The 23,436-nt window shown below is 41.0% G+C and overlaps 1 protein-coding gene across 4 annotated transcripts in view; it reads left to right on the forward strand.

Annotated features, from left to right (window-relative positions):
* Positions 1-23,436, forward strand: part of ndst2a (N-deacetylase/N-sulfotransferase (heparan glucosaminyl) 2a) — a 162,136-nt gene that overhangs the window by 85,993 nt on the left and 52,707 nt on the right. For 3 of the 4 annotated variants that reach the window (XM_017715818.2, XM_017715819.2, XM_037538645.1), the window contains one exon: positions 15,026-15,120. The exons of the other annotated variant lie outside the window; for it this stretch is intronic. The gene's annotated coding sequence lies outside the window, so the exon portion shown is untranslated. The remainder of the gene's footprint in view (positions 1-15,025; positions 15,121-23,436) is intronic. 4 annotated transcript variants of the gene reach the window in all.

Consider the following 23,436-nt stretch of genomic DNA (forward strand, 5'->3'; position numbering starts at 1 on the left):
TAGTTATATGTAGTTATACATAATGTGTATTACCCCCCCTTTCCTTTTTTTTAACCTAGGTAACTCTGCCATATAGTGTTAGAACCCTTAAAGCTTGAGTACAGAACTAAAGAGGTAAGGCTAAAGAGGCAAAACTTCAGACAACAAACATGTTTTGGCTGATGGACTACTGTTGAAGGTGGTTGAAATTTCCATACATTAGATTTTTGGATAAACCAGAGATTTTAGCTCAGTTCACTGTTTCTCATATCACACATTGCCTGTGTCTCGCGCTCTTGAATTCACCCGCTCTATATCCCATAGGGAGCCATCATCTCCTACAACCCCACAGAGGTTGGGTAGCAGGGAGGGAACGAAAGGGAAGCAGCTTCTTCTTTCTCCCCTCTTCCTAACTTTAACAAAGATTCATATTGTTATTTCAGCACACTTGCGTTGTAGGTTGACATAATTGTTTTGTTTTTTTTTTTCTTAAGCTTCTTGTTCTTCTGTTTTGTGCTCGATTGTGATTCAGAGGAACGTACACAGATACACAAAACTGAGTGAGTGAGTGTTTCCTGACTCCTGCATTAACCTGGATTAGCATTAATCTGTCTTTAAAGCAGCAGGCCTTGGGGAGCAAGGATTTGCTATGCACTAGAATACAGGGAAATGGAGAAGGAAAAACCTCAATGAATATTTCAGGTAATCAGCCACCGCCACCCCCCCGTCTACTCTTGAGCCTGGCCTGCGGCCCTCTCCAGAGCCCGTTAACCACTCCTCCTGTGAAGAGGGGCCTGTGTGTGGTTTATATCAGGCCTGTTGCAGCAGCATGGGGTTCTCTACCCTGCCTGCAGCTCATGTTGGTAGTAGTGTCATGTTGTTAGTTATATATTTCTTCCTGTGGGAGAGGAGTGTGTTGGATAATCTACTTTTAGATGCTCATCTGCATTGAAGGGCTTTAAAAAAATGCTGAAGCCCATACTCAGCCCATACTCAGCCCATACTCAGCCCATACTCAGCCCATACTCAAGGTTTCAATATTGGTATCAGTATCAAAAGTGAAAGTGGTATTTCTGAAAAATAGTAAGTTTACTTCATGGAAGTTTGCTTTCTGTTTGATAACGTTTTTATACTAATGTTGTCTGTGGTGTAACTTTCAGAGAAGAATACAGAGCAAAACAAGCAATGACAGGATTTTAAGAACACCACGACTAAGTAAACGTGGCTTCATCAACCTGATTAATGTAAATTCGTATTGTGATATATTTAGGATGTTCTTTTGATATTGAACTTTACAATTAGAACCATCAAGGCAGAAAGCTTGAACCTGAGCAAAAAATAAATAAATAAAGGTCTCTCTCTCTCTCTCTCTCTCTCTCTCTCTCTCTCTCTCTCTCTCTCTCTCTCTCTCTCTCTCTCTCTCCCTTTCTCTCTCTCTCTCTCTCTCCCTTTCTCTCTCTCTCTCTCTATCCCTTTCTCTCTCTCTCTCTCTGTCTGTCCCTTTCTCTCTCTGTCTTTCCTTGTCCCTTTCTCTCGCTCTCGCTCGCTCGCTCTCTTACCCTCACACACACAAATGATGATCTCTGGAGTTGCAGCCCCAGGGTGTGATTTGAATGGAACAGGCCAAGGCGGTGGAGGGCTTGTTTAGATGGCATTAGTTATTGGGCCTCCACCCTCGCTAATAAGGGGTTGTCAGGAGACAACGCCATGAGACCACTTGTCCAGGGCCAGCTTTGATGGGTCAAATGTCACTCAGACAGGAATTCCTCAGAGGCTCAAAGGCCTAACCCACTCCTGCTTGTATGTAGGTGTGGTGCATTATTCATTACTAACTCTTTCTCCTACTCTGCCCCCAAAACTACCTGAGCCGCAGGGCAAAATTAAGGTGTACCACAATAATGAAACCCCAGAAAGTCATTTTGTGGGTCTCACTTGTTGTGGTGGCTGAGTCTTGCTGTTAGTGGTCTGTTTGTGTGTGTGTGTGTTTGTGTGTTTCTGCTCGGCTTATCAGAGATTTATTGCCTCCTGTGTGTTTGGCCACAGGCGCTGTGGTGTGGCAGGGCACATTTTTCAGCCCTCGTCTGCTGCAGCCGCTGGATACAGCACCTGAATGGCCTTGTCGCAGTCACAAACAGATGTGCCCTGGAAACTTCCTCCCTTATTTATCTCTGTCTCTATCACTCTCTACCTCGCTCGCCCTACCCCGTCTCACTTTCTTTCTCCCTCTCTCTCTCTCGTCCCTGCTGTATTCCTCTTTCCTCTGGAATGACCTCTTTCCTGGCAAAGAATGCAGCTTGAGCACCATGATAGTCACTCCACTCCAAGACCGATATGAAACTGCTAATAGCGGCCAGTATAATTGATTGTGGTTTGGTGACACAGACTCGACTGGTAAAACAGTGCTTTTCTATCAGATAAGTTGGGTTCTCAGTTGTCACATTTCTTATACGCGGAAGTTAGAAAGTATTACAAAATATAAAATTCTTGGTGCAGAGGGACAGAGCTTCACAGTTCTTCTGCAGTTTTTTTGGTTTCTGTTAATTAGCATTAATTTTTCTTTTTAAATACTGTACATTTGACATTTTTAATGTTTAGACTTGAATTATCCAAGTGTTCAGTCGGCTTGTGACTTATGATTCCAATTTATTCCCACCCATACAAGTAATATTATTTTTATTTATTTATTTATTTATTTATTTATAGCAGTAGACAGCAGTGTTTCCTGAAGCTCGCTCTATGGTAACGAAATAAACACTATGATATGAAACATATGTTCTTCAGACACTTTGAAATATTTCCAGACAGCTGACTTTTTTTTTTTTTTTGACAGTAGTGTAGCAGCAGCATTCGAATTCATCCTGCATGTATTTTACTATTTATTTAATTAGCTGAAAAATGCCATATTCTGATCATACAACATTATGTCTAGGTTATCACATTGACTAAGTGCAAGCAATGTTGTTTGAGCAATCTGAATTCATAAGTTCGTAATAAACTGGACAAGAGCAGAACATTAGAAAATGCAGTATTTATACCTGTAAATCCAAAGAGGTCAGGTAGTCCTGAGAGTCAAATAAAATATGAGCACTGCTCAGATCTGTTCATGGCCCGGAGTCCAGGGGGAAAGGGGTCGAATGGTGGGTGTCACTGCACCTCCTTCCTGTTGATCATGTTCAAATAGCTGGCTGTATGTATATAAAGATAATAGATGTTTGCATTGTTTGAGCCCAGAGACTTTCAGTGAGGTAATTATATGGAAAAGGCTCAGTGATTGTATTTAGAGTCTAAAGCCAACAGTAACATTTGTTATAGATCAGTTTTCTAGAAAGTGTTTTTTAAATTATGTTTCTTTCTTGCTTACTTTGTTTTCTAGCGTTCCGGCCATTGCTGCCTTGATAACAGTAAAGCTAGTTGTGAATGTCCTGATCTTTACCTACCTGTTTAAATCAGTTCTTTTCTTTGTCGCATGTCTGAAAACTAAAGCAGTCGTTTCAGTAGCTGTACTGAATCCCTCAGGAGCTCAGTGAGGAGCTGTGTGTGTACTGCATGGCTGCTGTACCATCCCTCCTCCTCGAAGGCCTAGTCTGCTGCTCCACATGCCTTTGCACAGAGGACGGCTGTGGATGGCTCTGATCTCTGTAGCATGAAGCAAGTGTGGGTGTGGGGGTGGGTGGGTGGGTGGGTGGAATTGCATGTCCGTGTGTGTGTGAGATCAACCCTTTCTTGCATCAGTCAGTGAACCCAGTGGCATGTGGTGCTAAATGAATAGAGCGATTAATTGTTGTGCAGAAGCTGCCATTAGTCTGCAGTACTGTTGTCTCTGCACCTCCATGCAATGATACTGTAGACCTATTTAGACTGAAAACACCACTATTTTTATCTCCTTGACTGGTCCTTTTATTTTTCTGTCCTCTCTCCACAAATTAAAGAAGCAGCTGCATCACTGCAAATGTCTGCTTCTCTAAAATTGCTGTGTGTGTGTGTGTGTGTGTGTGTGTGTGTGTGTGTGTATGGGTGGGTGGGTGGGGTTCAGATTTCAGCTCCAAAAGCCTTGACAAGTCATTAATGGAGTGTTAAAGATGACTGGAAGCGTTGTGTCTCTTAGCTGGAGAGCTGTCATTGCACAGCTGTAGCCTGCAGCACAGCATTGATTTTGTGGGGCTTCAGATGGTGTAATATGTGGCTGCGGGGTTGGAGGAAGTCAAGTTAATGGAACGTCCTGGAAGGAAAGGGTGGGCCGATCGAGTCAATAAAGACACGGGGTCTAAGGTCAGCCATTGTCACAGCCGTTTGATGAACATCTCTGTCCTTTAACAACTGTGTGTGTGAAAGAGAGAGACATTCTGTGTCTGGCAGTATTGACTAAATGAAATATGACATTTTCCATATGTAGCCTTTTGTGGTATTACAGATAGTATTCTCATTAAAGTGTCTCACAGCCATATTGCTGACATTCCATCAGCGTAATCTGACTGCGCCGTCAACTATATTGTCCAGCACTTGTAGTGCTTGTGTCTGTGTTTGTGGTCTTCTGAGGTGGAGAGTTGGTATTGCCTGCCAAAATGGCTGTAGCACTGAGTGTCTTGTCCTTGTCGTAGTGCTCCATTATTTATCAGTTGTGTTGAAAACTGGCAGGTCCTCTGCTAGCCAGCTGATGTTACAGGGCACAGCGCAGCATCTCTGCAGGGTTCATGGTGCCATCTGAAACACTATCATCATCATAACTGCAGGACAGAATCTTCGGGCACTCTTTTCGCTTCCCAGGAGTAAAGGTAGTTTATGCGTAAATGGTTGTACTTTGGTGCCCTTGAGTAAGGCCAGCTGTTAATACTCAAACTTTTATTTATAACAGTATGGTTACTTTTTTTAAGACTTTTGGTGGTATAGTAGCAAGAGTAGATGTGGTGACATTGCAACACCCATGGAGCAGCTTTGGGTCAAGTATTTTGCTCAGTTGCACAGTGGCAGTGATCAGGGGAAGGCTGTCAAATTGGTGCATTTAGTTACTTTATTAACTTTTAGTGTATTTTTCCTCTAATGGATTATAATTTTAAAATATAGATGTTTGTGCAAATGGAAGTATGCCCCCTATAGCTTCAGCATTGTTCTGTTTTTCTCAGCATGTTCACATGTATCCCTTGAAGAGGAATGAAGAGCAAAGCGCTTGCACATGGAAAAGAAATTCTAAATTTGTAAAGAGCATACTTCAACGTTCAACCCAAGAAGCTGGAATCTGTACAAACTGTGGAAATATTGTTTTACCTACCACACTTAACCTTAAACATGTGAGGTGTTTGTGGTGGTGATTTTGTAGCTAACTAATTTTAAGTTTTGTGAGACATTTGTTTTCTGATGTTATCTGTTATCCGGCTTTTAGTTGAAAACGAGGCCTTTAGGTCAACCAAGAAATATCTTTAATTTCCTGGATTAGAAAAACAGGACTGGAACCTTGAGTCCTCCTTACTACATCAGCATTCCTGCTTCCTTTTCAAGAATTGATCCTGGAGTCCTCTGGCTCCAGCTCATATGGATTCCTGATAGGAAACCCTAACCAACTGTATATACGGCTGCAGTATATGACATGCGTCTGAAGTTGAAGATTCACCCTGAATAGAAATCCAAGTGATCGCTCAGAGACAGAGCCTCTGCATGACGGAGAAAAGAATTGTGGTTTGTTCCATCTTCCTCTTTTCTGGTATTTCACTCCTTATAATCCCATCCTTATCCTTCTAATTCCATTCTCATCCTTTTTGTGCCATTTTCACTGGTTGTTCCTTTATCTTGCAACTCTCATGCATTTTTTTGTATCTAAACTGCAGACACTGATAAACTGCCTCCTTTTGTAAATCACAAGAAATTCTTGGTCCTCCTCCATTTCTGTGACTGCTTTAAACAACCTTTTCGCCTTGTTAACTTTCAAGGATTTATTGAACCCAATAAAATCTATTCAGAGATTTTAGATCCCTGGTGAGCGTGTTGTTCTCGTGTTCTCGTGTTCTCTCTCTCTCTCTCTCTCTCTCTCTCTCTCTCTCTCTCTCTCTCTCTCTCTCTCTCTCTCTCTCTCTCTCTCTCTCTCTCTCTCTCTCTCTCTGTCTCTCTCTCTCTCTCTCTGTCTCTCTGTCTCTCTCTCTCTCTCTCTGTCTCTCTGTCTCTCTCTCTCTCTCTCTCTCTGTCTCTCTCTCTCTCTCTCTTTCTCTCTCTCTCTTTCTCTCTTTCTCTCTCTCTCTCTCTCTCTCTTTCTCTCTTTCTCTCTTTCTCTCTGGACGTCATAGAAAAACTCCTCCCACCTTCCAGAAGGCAAGCAAGCTATGCAAAATTTGTGATAAACCTGGTGTGATGCATCACTGTGATGGTTGGCTTCCTTTCAGTTGGAGTATGCTAAAGAACACCAATGTCGAAGAATTAACTTTGCAGCAAAAATCTTGGCTCCATAATCTGCGTGTGATGCAGCCTAGGGATGAGCATGGTCCGGTTTCCTATAGATTGCATCCAAATAGATCTGTATAGACTGCATCCAAACTAACCATCTTACAGACAGCAGTTCAGATTAGATGCTTTTAAAGCCTCTGATTGTCCAGCATTCTGTGGAGTTTGGAGTGAGCTAAAGTGATCTACAGCATTTGTTGGGATTAGGAGATTAGATGAAAACAGAGCTGTGCTTTTAAAGGATTGCCTGTTGGCTCTATATCCAGTGCCTCCTCTCCTCTCTTTGTAGTGCGGATGATGAAATGCCTTCAGCGAGGCTGAGTAGTTCTTTAGGGATCTGATAGAGCACCGCAGGCTTTATCTCCCTCAGGTGATGCCTGGCAGCTGAACACTGACAGCCCCCTTCAGTCTACAATCCCCACCTTTCTGCCCTGTGAAAACGTGTTTAATGCATGATTAAAATTATTTATTTTTGGCTGTCCTTTGTGTCATCGCCTTGCAGTCTCTTGCTCTTTCATAGGGATGGGCATGGTTATTAGAATTGTATCATTTTATATGGCCTGGAGTTGTTTTTGTTAGAATTTTTCAGATATTTACCTTGTACCCATAGATACTACATAAATGTTATAAATTGTTCAGAACACTGAGTGCAATTCATCGGGATATTCAAATACTGCTTTTTAAATATGCAGATATGTGAATAGACAAAAATGGGTACCCAGTCCTACATGTACTGCTTGCGTCCACTCCCGTCCATACGTGTGTTTTCTGAGACGTAAGTAAGAGCTCAGTGTTTGTTTCTTGGGCTGCTTTGATTGGCAGGGCCGATATGTCTACTGCCCGGCTTCTGTGCAGGGGTCGGCCCACGTGATCCAGTTTGAGATTGGAGGCAGAGCTGGGCTAATAACATGTCACTGAGACTGCTACATTTTAAAAGGGAATTTCTTCCATTTTCTCCTCAGCCCACCTGTCTTTTCTCGAGCAGGTCAGAAATGGCCCTGCATAGCTGACAGTGCAGCCACAAGCACAGTGCCCTGCACAGGCTACAATAAATATAATCATTTTCTAATCTTCTCTCCTGTCATTGGCCGCAGAGTTGAGGTACAGTTTCTCCAACCCACACTTTTTCCCTGTCTGGTTGAAGTATCAGACCCGTCCATATGATGCCATGGGGCCTCTGACCCAGTGTCTGGCAGCAACAGCTAGTTCCCATCACAAAACCTGCATGCATGAAGGTTACATACACCTTACATCCAAACATAGAATTACATCCATACAACTAATCACTGAATGAGTTATATTTTTCATTACTTTCCATCAATATGTATTTTTTATATATATATTTTCATACTTACAGCCAATGTAATCCCTACATAAAGGCTTTAGTTATATAGCTATATCAAAAGTCTAGTAAATTTCATAAGCCTTTTTGTCTACCTTCTAACCATTGTTATCCAGTCACTGTATCATGATATAATGAATTTGGACACATCTTCAAGTAGTTGACACCCAGCCCCAATTTCAGTAACTGGTTTGTTTTATTTTCAAGGAACAGTTGAGGTGACTTGGTCACAAACACAGCTGAAAGAAGGTAATAATTAAATTTTTTAAAAAAGAACTCGGGATCTCCTGAGTGGGGGAAACTAAGCATCAGCTCCATCATTGGGAGATTGCGCATTCGATCTCTTTTGATGCCACAGCCATCTGTGGCCACAGTGCAAGGCAGCTTAATAGCCTTAATAACCTTTTGTCACAGTACTGCATCGTCACATCTGGCTGTAAATAGTAGTGTCATCAAACTTCCATCCACATCGCTTAAGAGTTGAGTGGCAATAGTGAGTGGCACTGCTTTTCAGCCTCTCCCAAAAATCTTCCATCAGTCTCACCACAGCTAGAACAGTTGGTGTGTCTGGTCATTTCCTCCACCGTGGACAGAAGACTGGTTTGACTAGTGCATTGCGTGAAAGTTAAATGCCTTTAACTTTGTATGACCCTGCACGTCTGCCCCAGAGTACTCTGTTTACCGCTGCACAGGGCTCAGCGCAAGCCCAGCGGTATATGAAGTACGCTGCAGCAGACGTGTTGTGCGTCCTGTTGTAAATAATACGTTTGAAAGCGCATCTGTGAATTTTTCACATTCAGTGTCAAAGCAGCTGTGTTCATATAGCGTAGTGTAATCAACAGAATAAAAATGTAAAATCTGCAAGGAACCACGCATGACAGGTTTTGCAAAGCGGAGAAGAAGCAGAGCAGATCGTCGTACTTAACACCACACCACATATTCCTAAATGGATGGACTAAAGGCACTAGCACTTATTCCTCCATGTTTAATTCTACCCACTCAGCTCATGTAAACATGAGTGACATGAATTTGCTCACTACTAACAAAGAGACACGGTATCCTATTTCTACCTTCATGTTCAGTACAAAAAATGTACAGTGGTGAGGGGTGTATTTCTCAAGATTACTAAGAAAACCTCTAGGATAACAGTTTCTAGGCTGGTTAATACGTCAGTAATGTATGTTTATCCTCAAGCTGAGCAGTTTGAAATGTGTTGGCTCTCCAGTTCAATTTAACCTTTACCTCATTAAAAGTGACAAAAGACGAGCAGAGCTTTCCCACTGAAGTTGAGCATTATTCAGCTCGATCCAGTGGAAACTCAGGTTGGGCTGTTTGGTTGAATTAATGGTGCAGTTAGGAATGCAGCATTTATTCTGGGCTGTAGGCTCAGCCATTGTTTACATTGCAATGGAAGTCATTTAATGCTGCTGTTAATGCTACTGGATTAATGAACATGAAATGTGTTTTATGAATGGCCTGTTGGCCTCGCGCGCTCTCTCTCTCTCTCTCTCTCTCTCTCTCTCTCTCTCTCTCTCTCTCTCTCTCTCTCTCTCTCTCTCTCTCTCTCTCTCTCTCTCTCTCTCTCTCTCTCTCTATGATAGCCCTCCTTCTTGCCCTATCATTCATAGTGATGCTAGCCAGTCCAGGTATCTGTTAGCTAATGTAACACAAATGGCAGTTAGTTTTCTCCTCCAAGCATATTGAGCTGTTCTATGATATCTTATGTTAGTGGCAGTAAAAAAAGACACAGTGGCTGGTTTTATTACTTGGAGGAAGCAAGTGCCAGCCTTCACCTTCCCAGCGTGATAGCAACATGTGATAGGTAGTGGGAGCAATTAGACATGACTAAATTGAGGAGGAAAAAAAGATGCTATTTGCATTAATTACTCCATCCAGACCCATACGGGTTTAATCCTAGATTGGGGCAGTCATGGGCTGGAGGTAAGGAACCCAGCCCTATGACTACAGTATGTGGCTGAAGTGCTCTTAAGCAAGGCACCTAACCCCCAATTGCTCCTCAGGCACTGCGGATAGCGCTTCCCACCGCTCCGGGCAAGTGTGCTTACTAGTGTGCATGTGGTGTTTCATTTCTCGGATGGGTTAAATGTGGGCATGAAATTTCCCCATTGTGGGACTAATAAGGGTCACTTAATCCTAATCATTTAATCACTTAATTAATGTTCATATACCCTACTCTGCAAGAGTCTAAGGCACCAAAGCTAATTGTTTAAAACAATTTGTCTTGTCAGAGTATTTCAGCTTGTAAAATCACACAACGTTGCAAAAATTACAAATAAACATAAATACGGTAACAAGCAGCAAGAATTTCTTGTGCCATACCTAATTTCCATCAATAAAGCGTTCCAGACTGCAAATAATTCTGGGCTAGCACAGGGAGGGGTTTGGAAGGGATTAAACAAACACATTGGCATACATAAAGTATATTTATTGTATTAATACTTGTATTTCTTGTAATATTGTCTTTCTGGGCAAGGAAATGCTAATTACCCAATAAATCTAATATTCTCTGGCACCTGAGACTGTGTTTATAGGGTTAGAGCGGAATGAGTATGTTCATGTAAATGCTTAATGAGAAATATGAAAATGAAAATCAGAGATATGTGCTTCAAAACAATAATTCAAAATCCAGTGTTTGATCTGTCTGGGCAGGGTGGAGCTGATATGAGAAGCAGCTGCTCCAATGCAGACTTTTCTGTCTTTCATCAGCAAAGGGAGACTCACCCAAACCGCCAATTACTCATCTAGTTTTGCAATCAAATTAGAGAGAACACAAAAAAACAAACATGAGTGTGTCCACCAGACAAATTCGTGCTGAGCAGCCAAAGAACTGCTGCTTTTGTTATGCAGCAATTTGGCAAATGGTGCTGCTTTCCAAACACCTTTGCTCAGCATGAAGTTGGATGAATAGCTTTTCGGAAATACCAGTGTACTGCTCTCTGTAAAAATGAGTAAAACAGTAAGAGGAGTCAAGAGGACTGTGTTTTATTGTAGCATTACAGTATTGGAAACTACGTGAGCAAGTCTATTCAACATTATTTAATGCCTTAACAGGTGCAAGCGTGTGATGATTTAGGTATGCAACTTTCATAATGCTAATAGACCTTTCTCACAGGCACCGCCTTGTCACAGCCAGCTGTATACAGTAGTGTTACCATACTTTCGCCTGTACCAACAGATGGAGGGTTAGCTTGGCCAGTAGGCCTAATTTGACTTGGCCGAAGCGTGTCGTGCAAAATTTGACAACATTAGAACTTTTGTATGACCCTGCTCATCTCCTTTGCACAGAATCGCAGTTGAAATCGCATCTGTGAATTTTACGCGTTCAGTGTGGAAGCAGCTGCATTCAGGCAGTGGAGTGGATTTTGCTAAGGAAAAAAAAATATGACAGAAGTTTCGCTAAGCCAAGAAAAAACGGAGTGGATCTTTATGTTCAATACTGAATCACGCATCACTCAACAGATAAAAGAAAGAAACCAGCACTTACTGAACTTCACTTGGAAGGAGAGAAAGTCCACCAGGTTTAATTCTTCCTAATCAGCCCATGTGAACGTTAGCAGTGTTAGTGTGCGCCTTGAGCAACTAGTAAAGAGGCATAGCATCGTTTCTTCGTTAAAGTAAACTAATCACCAGGCTACAGTGCTGAATGGTGCTTGTCATCTATTTCTCAAGACCTTTAAGCATTAAGAATTAATGCTCATCTTCAAGCTGGGAGTTTTTTGATCACGATTGCAGGCCACTCTCTCCGACTGTACAGCTTGTGTTCATTCTCCAGTTCAGGTTTACCTACAATTTTTTTTTTCATGTATTACTTGTCACATGACAAGCTGAGCTTTACTGCTGAAGTTGACCCTTTTCAGCTTGATCTTAAAGGCGAATTATTGGGGCGTTTGGTAACAAAGCATTTATTCCGGGCAGTCGTCTCAGCCATTGTTGACTTGCGTTTTGGCTCCAGTGTAAAACAAAAGAATTGAAAATCAGACATCAAACGTTTTGGCTGTTCTTTTAAAATAAGCATTTATTTCCTGTGATTATGGAAGTGTGGTTGTGTATGCATAGAAGCATTTGCATGTGCGCGTGGGTGGGTGTCTTTGCTCTTGAGCATGTTCAGAAAATAGTGCTACCCTATTGAAAGCTGGGCTTTAGAGGGGTGGGCGATGAAGGCACTGACAGGTGATAAATCCAGGACAGTCTGAAGCTTTAATATCTGATTTACAGTCTCCAGTTCAGCTACTTATTCATCCAATTAGCATGATATTCCACAGACTAAAGGGTTAGCCAATCAGCTAGCTGGATTGATAAACTATATACTTGTCTTTGGAGGATAGAGGACTGGATGAGAGGGAGGGCGTGTATGCGGAGGGGGCGAGGGCTGGGACACTGTGGATGAGACTAAGATGGATGGAGGAGAGGCTGAGTGGAGTTGGGAGTGTGATCGAGAGAGACAGTAAGTGAGGGAAAGAGAATGGGGCACATATCTGTGTTGATGCTGGTGTTCTGCCAGCACTGATAGCCACAGTTTGTTTTGCCTCAGTATCAATATTGGGATAGCCACTGGAGGGTGGAACATGGCTCCCTCTGGGACTCTGACACTGTGCAGACTCTGCAGAGAATGTTTGTGTGAGCGTGTGTCCACACACCATTGAACTTTTAAAGCATACAAAACTAAATTTTCCTCCTTTTTATTTTGGTAAAGAATTCATTATGCGGGAAACGCATTCCATTTGGAATTTCTTTTTCTGCAGTGTTATAAACGCACACATTTGCACATCAATGTTGGGGAAAAAAAACTTGTATCTCAATTTTAAGTGAAGGTTTTTTGCATTAAACAGCGCTGTTATTTTCAGTGTTATACAACAAAGTTGAAAACATTTTGAAATGACCGCAGTGTGCAGTGAAGGCCGACCAAACATTCTTCTGTTCTTCTCCACATTGTGAACACACAGCTTCTGCTCAATTTTTGCTTAAATATTTGTTCATGGAGAATTTTCTTTTTTCTTTTTTTTTTAATAAAGGTAAAAAAAAAAAAAAAAATCTAACGCCAAAAAGGTTCTTCTGTTGTTACAAGCTTGACATTGTAAAAATAGAAGAACCCTCTTTGGTGCTAAATAGAACGGTCATATTAATGCAAGTTAAGTGAGAGAGTGAAATAACCCTGTAAAAATAAAAGATGGCTTTTTTGGGGGCGGGTCAAATTTAAATTTAAGAGAAAGGGAGGACATTGGCCTGATAAGCATTCCTTTTAGCATGCCAACTTAAATGGCTGGTTTGTCAGTGATATGTGGTTGTGGCCAAAGATGATGTGCTGTTTATGAGCGTAATTTGCCATGACGTGTTTGTTTACCCCTTAGAAGAGTAGAGTTTTGTTTTTGCTAGGTTCATTTCGTTATACTATTTAAATGTTAGTTACGATACACTCAGTGATTCACTTCAATACGCAGTACTGGGTTCACTTGATATTTTCAGATCAACAAATTTTGCATGTAGGAAAGTGATGACAGTGGAGCTGGTAGGAAGGAGACATGCTGGAGTGACATGTTGATTTGGTGTTGGTCATAGTTGTTGCATTGCTAACCCCTCATTAAATGAGTGCGCTGTTGAAGTGTGGCATCAAATGTAGGTTTAAAATGCACACCTTCGTCAGTATTTCTGTGGAAGGTGTGAAATTAATTCATGAAATTGCAGCTCGTTTTTATCACCAGTGGTGCAACGAAGGGTTAATAGTCTAGCGAGTCTGTGTGTTTTGTGTGCGTACTGTTATAGCTCCTCCTCTCTCCACCTTCTCTGAGGAGAAATCTGCCGTCTCCCTGAGCTCCATTAAACTTTTAAACCTCATTCTGCATCTAGTACAAAAGAGCCTTCCTGTGTCTCTTATGTCATGTTTTTCCTTTTCCAGCATTCTCTCTCTCTCTCGCTCTCTCTCTCTCTCTTTCATATATGTCCTTGCCCCCTCTGTCTCTCACCCACTCCCTTTTTTTCATTTGTCTCCATCTTCCTCTCTTTCTCATGCCCTCACGCCCCTCCATATCTCTCTCTCTCTCTCTCTCTCTCTCTCTCTCTCTCTCTCTCTCTCTCTCTCTCTCTCTCTCTCTCTCTCTCTCTCTCTCTCTCTGCTCCCTCCTGTGTTGTATGCTGCAGAATAACAGTACAGCACTAATGGAGCCGCAGGACACCAGATGCATGCTGGGTATTTTATGCAGATGATCACCGTGGAGGTCTCTGTGCCTGAGAGAGTTTGAGCGGAGTTGCTGCCATAGCCTTTTTCCTCCATCCACTCCTTTCTCTCATCCCAGCCCAGGACAATCTCTCTCTCTCTTGCTCTTATGCGATCTCTATCGATGGCTATTGGTATCAGAGTAATATCAAGAGGAAATGCTAGATGGCACATCTGAGGGAATAAAGGAACCAAGTCCTGTAACAAACCTGTCTTGATATAGCACATGTCCACATCGTGTGATGCGTGTATTTTTTTCCTGTGAGCTGGTAGTGTCTGAATAGTTTGAGCATGATACCTTTTTTTTTTTTTAGATTCTCGTCTTAAGTGAAGTGCTTCAGTTAAAATATTATTCCTTTTAATGCATAGTGCTTTATAAAGAAGAAAAATTAGCATCAACTGATACTCAGGATTGCAATATTGACATCGGATAAAGTGATCTCATTCCATCTCTATTGTGTATATGCAGCGTTGATAAGCTGTGTGTGTGTGTGTGCGCATTTCTGTGTTGTCCTCAGTAGCCTGGAGTCTTAACAGTGAGTCCCACAAAGACTAACATTCTTTGAAATCCTCTTTTCTTGACCAGCCTCAATACATCAGGACTGTGTGTGCACATGGTTTAAAACACACACACAATCAGGAATACAATTTTTAATGTTGTTAATGTCTTGTTTACTTGCCTGTTCTGTTAACTGTAATTAATAGTTGAAAAAAAGAAAAGGGTTGATCCCCCTCAAACTGTTCTGAATGACCTGAATATGTCTAATTGGTGGGGGTGGATGCTCATCCCAGACTATTGTGTCAATAGACATTAGACGGACACAATGTTCCCCACTTCTCTCTGGTGTGTTTGTCTGTGGGTCAGAGTCGAAGAGAGAAGAAGCCACAGAGAGAGACACGCACACAGACAGACATACACACACACACACACACACACTCACCTACTAAATGAAGGGGAGAGCAAATATTGACTGCATGGTGGCGCAGCTACAAGCCAAGTCATCCGTCAGAGCCTAACCCCACTGTCCTTTCTGTCCTCATTACAGAGACTTGGATTTATCTCAAATTGTCACAAACATGCAGAGGAACCAACGAATTTACAGACTGACGGACTAAAAGAAGGCTTTGTCCACAGAAAGAGGTGAGGGTTCTTTCTCAGTCTGCAGTTGTACTCTGTAAGAGTTGGTTTTTATGCAAGACCAAGATGTCCTGTTTTTTGTAGGAAAACCAGACAACAGCAGCTAACCTGAAATGTCTGGAGCAGTAGAACAATATATATAATTTTTACCCAAGCTCCTATTTGTTTGTTTGTTTGTTTGTTTGTTTATTTATTTATTTATTTATTTAACTTTTTTGGCTGTTGTGGTTAATGATATAATTAGGTTTATTGCTTGACAGAATTTGTTTATTACATATAAATAGTTATGTATGTGTGTCGGACAAAAATCTCAAATGTTAACTATCGAGGAGAAGGAAAAAACATTCTTATAGTTCAATGAAAATCAGTGTAATGTCAAAAAAATGAAAAACACCATGGAATGGAGAAATAGGGTTTGTTGCTCCAGCAATACAGTACATATGGTATTATATACACATTGTACCTGATGCATACACACATTTTGTACAACCCTGTGTCCTGCTGTAGCATAAAAACAAGCCTGTGTGTGTGTGTAAAAAAACAGTATGCTCTCGTGCTCTCTCTCTCTCTCTCTCTCTCTCTCTCTCTCTCTCTCTCTCTCTCTCTCTCTCTCTCTCTCTCTCTCTCTCTCTCTCTCTCTCTCTCTCTCTCTCTCTCTCTCTCTCCTTTCTTTCTTTCTTTCTTTCTTTTTCTCTCTCTCTGTGTCTCTCATCCTTTTGCTGCACAAGGTTTTTAGAGTTGTTTCCTCTGTGCATCTGTTCGAGGCCTGACTATAATGATAGATGAGCTGGATGACCAAGGCAATAAGCACCTTTCACCTTTCTTATCTCTCTAAACTGATGAAGCCAAATGACATAATGATATTATTTTACAGGATTATCACATTGAACTATGTGTCTATTGATCTTTCATGTCATCACTCAGAGTATATGTAAACATACCCTTAACTAAATCTGTGTTTTGGGCTGAGCAGTGTGCTTTGTCCTGTGCAGTGAACGAGGTTCAGAAAGCAGCTGCTTCTTTATAAAAACCTTTCAACCACTTGAATGGCCAAGACAGACCAGCAGGTCCAACCTTATATACTTATAGACTTCTATAGCTTAAGAATAAGTCAGCCAGTTTGCATTTTCCGTGTTCTTACTGAGTATTAAGCCTGAGGTTTTAAGGGGTGTGACCTCTGTGAAACCTCAGTCTGTGCTACGGTCCTGCTGAAAGAAGAACATTTTGGAGATTGTATCTAGTTCATTTTCACCACAATGTCTTTGTTTTTAAATCACATTTCTAAAGTTTAGGCCCGGTGTGCTTGGCCAGTAACGGGCCCAGCAGAGAGGAGGGACACTGGTCGTACAAAAGCCGATAAGCAGCTCTTGCAGAGCCCCAAACAACACGGCAGCTTTTGTCTTTTGATGTACTCCCATTCTAGCCTGAGCAGTGCAACAACAATGGCCTTAATTCACACTGCACTCTGTCCTCATTAAACCTTTTTCATGTTACAGGCTACTGTCTGTCTCCTGAAAGGGAGAGACACAAAGAGCCAATCAGCAGAAAGCGATAGGATTGGCTGAGGAATAGCAGCATCTTGATTTGCTATTATTCTGTAAAGTTCATATAAAGTCCCATCTTGTTAGTTGTCAGCCTGTGCTGTTTGTCAGATTGCTGTTTTTAGCTCTCCTTAACTCCACTTTGTCTTCTGTTTTCACAAATACGTCTGCACTTAGATGGTGCTAAAAGATTGCACTTAATCAGTAAATCCCTGAACTGCCGTTTCTGAAAGTCTTTTCTTGATAAATACCATCTCTTATCCTTCAGAGAAAGAAAGGAAAAAAAACAAACATAGTCATAAAAATAGGCATGTGGCCTTCCAAACTGAAAGAAGAAGCACTCCAAAGCTGTATTCCATGAATCATGTGTAGTCTTATCATGTATTGACTTAGTAAAGTCAGCTTTATCATTTCTTCTCATCATAGATTTGTTGTACATTTGGTACAAAAATGTATTTTGTCCAGGACTTGGTGCTGCACTTAACAGCAGCAGACAGACATTTAATACAAACTATACAAACACTACACACTCTCCTCTGTACAGTATACAGTAACTGCATAGCCGTTAAGCCAAGGACAATGTAGAAAGCAAACCAACTGTTGTACACAGCAGCTATAATAGTCATGTTTTTTTTTGTTTACAGATTAAAATGCATGTGCAAATAAAGTGAGTGAGATAAAGTGAAGTGAAGAGGCTTAGTGTGGAAGTGCAGCAGATAAAAGTGAGTAGTATGGTTAATTTAGAATGTTGTTTTAAGGTTTATCAAGTAGGTCCGTTCAGCAGTCTGACTTGACCTGGATGCTCCATGGCCTTCTTCCAGGTGGAAGTGGTGTTCAGTGTAGATTAAATGCTTGAAAGACTTCCAAAGCATCCAGCTTTTTTCCAACATCTGTGTAGAAAATCCAGCAAAATAATACAGATTTGTGTCCAAATGGGACTACATTTATCAGATGACTGCTGAGTTTGGTTAAAAAATAAAAACAGGCTTTTATCAGGGGACGAGGAAGGAAAGCACAGAAATGGCTGTTGCGGATGGAAATAAAATCACTAAGTAATCACTGAGTACCACCAGTAGAAGAGGACGTTACCCCAGGACTCCATGTAAATTGATTTTAGTTTGAATAGGGCTTTGTGGTCTATAGGAACTTTTTCCTACATATTTTACTGGTTCTATTACTTCACACTTACTCTGACTATATATGATATGGAAAAAGCCTTCAAAGTCTTTGTTGGGAACAGTCCCTTATATTGACGACTTTAAATAAATGATTTTATTTAGCATACCTTATTCCATTCTTTAAGTCTTCAGGAGCATCTTAGTAGTGTCAGTTGAACACGATCGCTGCAGACTTTTAAATGCTGATATGCATGTCCTTTAACTTTTTTTTTTTTTTTTAAATAAAGGTTTTATGCTTATTTATTCTTTCAAAACTTTAAGCCTATAATGTGGCCTCTTTAAAAATGGATATTTCTTGTTCACAAGTCTAATTGGCTGAGCCAAGTTCACGTGTTTAAAAAAAAAATAAATACTCTGTATACACACATCTGAACAAACATTATTATAATATGATTATTATTAATAAGAAATCTAAATATTTATGGGCCATTGGTTTGTTTTATGATATTGTATTTTGTTGATTTTTTTTATTATAGCAATAAACCATTTGAGGCCTCTGCGCTACAGTGATTTTACTGACCTTAACTGTGGTGAAATCAATAACACACAGCCCCTCGTGGCTATTTGCTTTAAAATATCACTTCCAGTCTTGTCTCTTAATAGTGGTTTGTAAATGTGAAACAGGCTCTTAGGAGAACAACATGCAGATGCTTGAACCTGAGTAAGTTGTCCTGATTTGTGCTATTCCTGCTGAAATGGTGGGGTATAGTGTTAGTTCTCTTCAGCAGCACCATTACCCCTCTGACCCGCGCTGAACACAATGAGCACAGAGCTGCTATGTGTGACTCCATCTGTCATAGCGCCTGCTGTCATGATTGACAGTTCTTTCACCCAATCGCAGAGCTGTCAGATATTTTCCCCTGCTGCCACACAGGTTGATCTGAGTGAAGACACGGGTAATGTTGAGGTGGAGAGAAACTCTGACTGTGCGAGAGGAAATCTCCATTTGAGTGTGAAGGTCACTGACATGTGGTGATGGGCAGAGGGAAAATTGTTCCCCATGCAGTGACGAAGGGGCTTTCACACAGATCTGGTGCTGCATACAACAATGAGTCAGACAGCAAAGCCAGAAGTGCCAGCTGAAACCACTACCAATAGGCTTTATTTAGTATTTATCTGTGTGTATGTTAGGGGTTCAACGATACTGACACCACTAATTGATTTATTGATCATTTTCTGTAGTGGCCATGACATTGCGAAGTAGAATTCAGCATTTTTCCTGTGCATTTTGCGTACGTGAGCGTTCTGTTTTATGTCATTTACACATGCTGCATTGAGAGCCCTGTAATGTTGTAGAGCAGAGGTGTCCAGTCTTATCCCCAAAGGGCTGATGTGGCTGCAGGTTTTTGCAAACAAGCAGAAGCCCACCTGATTCTCGTTAAATCAATGGGTCATGAGGCCATTGCACACCAGATGCCATGTGGCTGACTGTTGCTATGAAAGCAACAGTATGAAAGGCTTTCTTGATTAAAATAAGAGTTCGCTGCTTGCACATTGGGCCGCACGGTAACTACATTTGGTGTAAAATGAACAAACAGTTGATCACATGTACTCATACTTTGTTGGAATGAAAATCAGCTCTTTGCAGAACATTCCTGCTGTAGAGGTCTTCTACCCAACCCGCACCTGGCGGGGTCCAATAAATTATTGGGTTTCTGCCAGGTTGTTTTGTTTTCTAACAAAAGTTTGTTTCTGTTTTAAAGTACTTGTGGTTTAAAATATTGACCAAGAAAAATATTTATTAATAATTCTGTCCTAATTTTTAGATTTTTTTTTTTCAACTTTATAATCATTCCAACCATAACCAATGCACATTTTCTAGTTCAATACAATTTTCTAATCAGAAGTCGATTAAAAAATGACTTTAGTTACTGACTTTAATAGGATGCCCAGTGTTTACTTATTTGTTATTTTCTTTAATAAAAAGAAATAGTTCTGTAATTCTGATGATTTGGACAGATTGTTGTTTACTGAAAAGAAAGGAAAAAAAAAGTGTAGCGGGTGCTATGACTTCTGTTCTGTTGCTCCCTAACATATGAAATCTCATGTCACACATGACGGAACTGAATTATGACCATGGCAAAGAAGACATAATAACCTGATTAGTTGGATAATCAGTTAATGTTGACTTCTCGTCAATGTCTGATATGAACTTAAATTTCCACCACATTCTTTTCTGCTATTCTTTGTACGGACAAGAATGTTATGTGAAAATATATTATATTAGCATATGATTGCTGTAACCTTATTTATTTTATTTTATTTTATTTTAATGGTTGCTTATGTTTTGTCACTGACCACTGTGAATGTGTGTCTGTGTACACAGTCATGAAGAATTGTTTGTTGAGATTCTGGTGTACCACCCCATCGTGTGTGTGTGTGTGTGTGTGTGTGTGGTCTTGCCGTAGCGCTGGCAGTCCTGCCAGGAGGAGCACTGTGCCCTCTTAACCCTCTCTCTCCCCTCTCTCTGCTCTAATTAAGCGAATTCCCTATAGCTCCACACCGGCTTCACTGAGACCTGCTGCTCAGAGACACGCACACATACACACACAGTCTTGTCTTACATTCTTTCTGAGAACTTTCGTAGCCAAGTAATACTAACCTAACCCTAATTTTAATCTCAGTGTCCAGAAGACTGCTCTTTTAGTTTTTCTTGTAAAAATTAATTTTGTGGAGAAAACACGACGTTTTGAGTTGTGTTGTCCTGTCATTGTGAGGACGTGTTGTCCTGCCATGGTTGGTATAGTGAAGTGGATACCACCACTGCCTGCTGCGCACTACGCTACGGTTTGAACACCCTACAAATAAGAGTCCTTGGGCAAGACTCATGATTCCACCTGCGTAAAAACGAGCAAATTGTAAGTTGCTCTGGATAAGAGCGTCTGACAGAATGACATAAATGTAAATGTAGTCCTCACAAGGGTAGCAGGACAGGTACACACACACACACACACTCATTCAACTGGGGAATACAGGCACAGAAAGGCACTGAAAGGCGTAGTCACACTCTTGCCAGCAGGCTAATGATCTACACGGATAGATGGTGCTGTCAGGTTGGTAAGGAATGCTTTGTTGTGTGGCAGCTGAAAGTGCAGGTCTATTACTGTGCCCTCCTTTTATTTTATTTTAAAGAGATTGTATTTCCTTTTTCATTTAGACCCCCTGTGAACAGCTCAGCATTCACCAACAACCTGCCATGTGCATCCTCCTGAGAGTTTGTGTGTATTTCTGTCTGTCCTGTGTGTGTGTGTGTGTGTGTGTGTGTGTGTGTGTGTGTGTGTGTGTGTGTGTGTTTAAAGGAGAGTTTGTACTTGTGCGGTCCGTCTGGACTTTTTTTTTTTTTTTTTAATAAGTGTGTGTGCTCTGTAGAATTACTCCTGGAATGAATTGAGAAAGGCTGGCAAGCAGAAGTGGGTAGAAAAGAAGGGCCTTCCAATGACAGTGAAAAGATAGCTGTGGAGAATTTGTGCCAAAGAAATTTTAATTGGAGGGAAGAGGCATTCTTGTTTTTGGAGGTTGGTGGGAGTGTCTCAAAGCTGGGCCAAGAAAACAGTAGTACAGAATGTCTCTCACTCCTTCACTCTGTCTGTCTGTCTGTCCTTTCTTTCAGTCTCGCACTCTCTCTCTCTCTGGGTCCCTTTTATTTTGTCCTTCTCATTCTTTTTTTTTTCACCACCGCTCTCTGAACCAGATCAATAGGGCGGGTTTGGGGTGTATCTGTGGCTTGTTTTGACTGAATTAGGGAAAATCATTTGAACTTATGAGTCTCCTGTTAAAGGTACGTCAGAGTCAAATAAGTCTCTCTTTACCGTGCTCTCTCGCTCTCTCAAAGGGAGCTTTAGTTGATTATCCTCTAAAGCTGGAAATGTTGTTCTTTAGTGACTCACTGTACTATTAAGTATGTACGGACATGTATGTATGTATGTATGTATGTATGGACAAAATATACAATGTATATACTCACTGCACTAGAAGTCTGATTGACACACTATATGAAACGCTGTCTATGGAAATAGCTCTGTCTACGGACAATATTAAAGCTTTTTCATTCAAAACGAGACACTGCACATCTGAGTACTGAGCAAACACACTGTGAAGAGTTACAGCAGCTTGGCCAGCCATGTTTGGTACGATAGGACGAAAAGTTTTTTCTACAGCCTATTTTAAACAAATTTCTAAAATCACTATTAATGGTTTTACTGTAATTCTATTGTCGAACTGAGTAAAGTCAGCATATACCGTTTTGGACGCAACAGTTAACCTTGCCTCCGTATTGTTGGCCTACATTCACCCTTATTGGGGAAGCAGTTGTTTGTTTAAAAATGAGCTAAAATTGCATTGTATGTGTGGAAGGAATATGCCAAGGCAGAATGTTTAAAGTGAACAACTTCTTTGTGTCCGACTGCCGCGGTTCAACAACACAACTGTGCGAGCAGACCCGCGTTAACTGCCAGCTTGAGTCATTTGTCCATAAGCATAACAGCGTGCAGTTGGCTTACATCACATCAGGTATCAGGTGGCATCAGATATTAATATTGGTGGATTTTTCTTAGAACGAGTAAAGAAGGACTGCTTCAGGCCAATACCAGTATTCCTTTCGATGCATTCCTTATCATTATTTTTATGATGTTGTCTATTGCAGTACTGGTATCACAGAAGGATACTTGATGCAAACTAGCCCTCAAAACATGTTTGAATTGTGTGCTGAGAGCTAGAGCTCAGCAATATGACAATATTTTGTCGTTATTGTGATGCATTTTATCGCGATCAACTATATGCATCTCTTGGCGTGTCGTGCATATCCTCAGTAGTTATAGAACATGAACCAATTTGGTGTTTCATCAAGAAGAGTGCATAATTAGTCCTGTTTATTGGGTTTTATGTAGTGCAGTGTGTCACAGGGTAAAAATCATTGTGCTCATTTTTGATGGCTGTTTTTAAAAGTGGCAGTACTGGCGTCTTATGTCTGTGTGTAAAAATAATGTAATGAGTATCTTGTATTGTGAATTGATTTGATTTGATTTATTTATTTATTTATTTAAGTACTACAATATGAGGTTTTTGCCACATCGCCCACCCCTTCTCTAAGCAACCGACTACAGACATCCCAGTTGAGTTTCTCTGATGAATGTTTACACAGCGTAATAACTGTAGCCAAAACAGTGAATAAAACATTGACCACTAACTTTAATATGGCAAGGCATAACTGTAATATGAGGCAGATTGCAGTATGGTATTTTGTATGTATGGTGCATCCCTAACGTGTGCACGCACGCATGCACACACTATTTTTTCTTGTGTGGTTTGAGACTTTGGTTTTATGAAGACGGCTCTTGTGATTGATTGGTCGGCAGTCTGTGTTGTCTGAGAGCAGTGCAAATGGTGTGGAAATTCAGTGGTGGGTGTGTGTGTGTTTCTCTGAAGTGTGAGGGTGAAAGGTGTGGGTGGTTTGTGGACACACACTAGCTTCAACAGAGTGTGTATCCATTATCGGTTTGCTTTCTGCTCCTGTGATTGCTGAGCTCCTCAGCAGGCGGTCAGCTCGTGTCCCTTACCAATTAAAAACCTCAACTGTCCCAGCACTGCAGTACTGGTGACAG

The sequence above is a fragment of the Pygocentrus nattereri genome, chromosome 5 (genome assembly GCF_015220715.1).
Source record: "Pygocentrus nattereri isolate fPygNat1 chromosome 5, fPygNat1.pri, whole genome shotgun sequence".
NCBI lineage: Eukaryota > Metazoa > Chordata > Actinopteri > Characiformes > Serrasalmidae > Pygocentrus > Pygocentrus nattereri.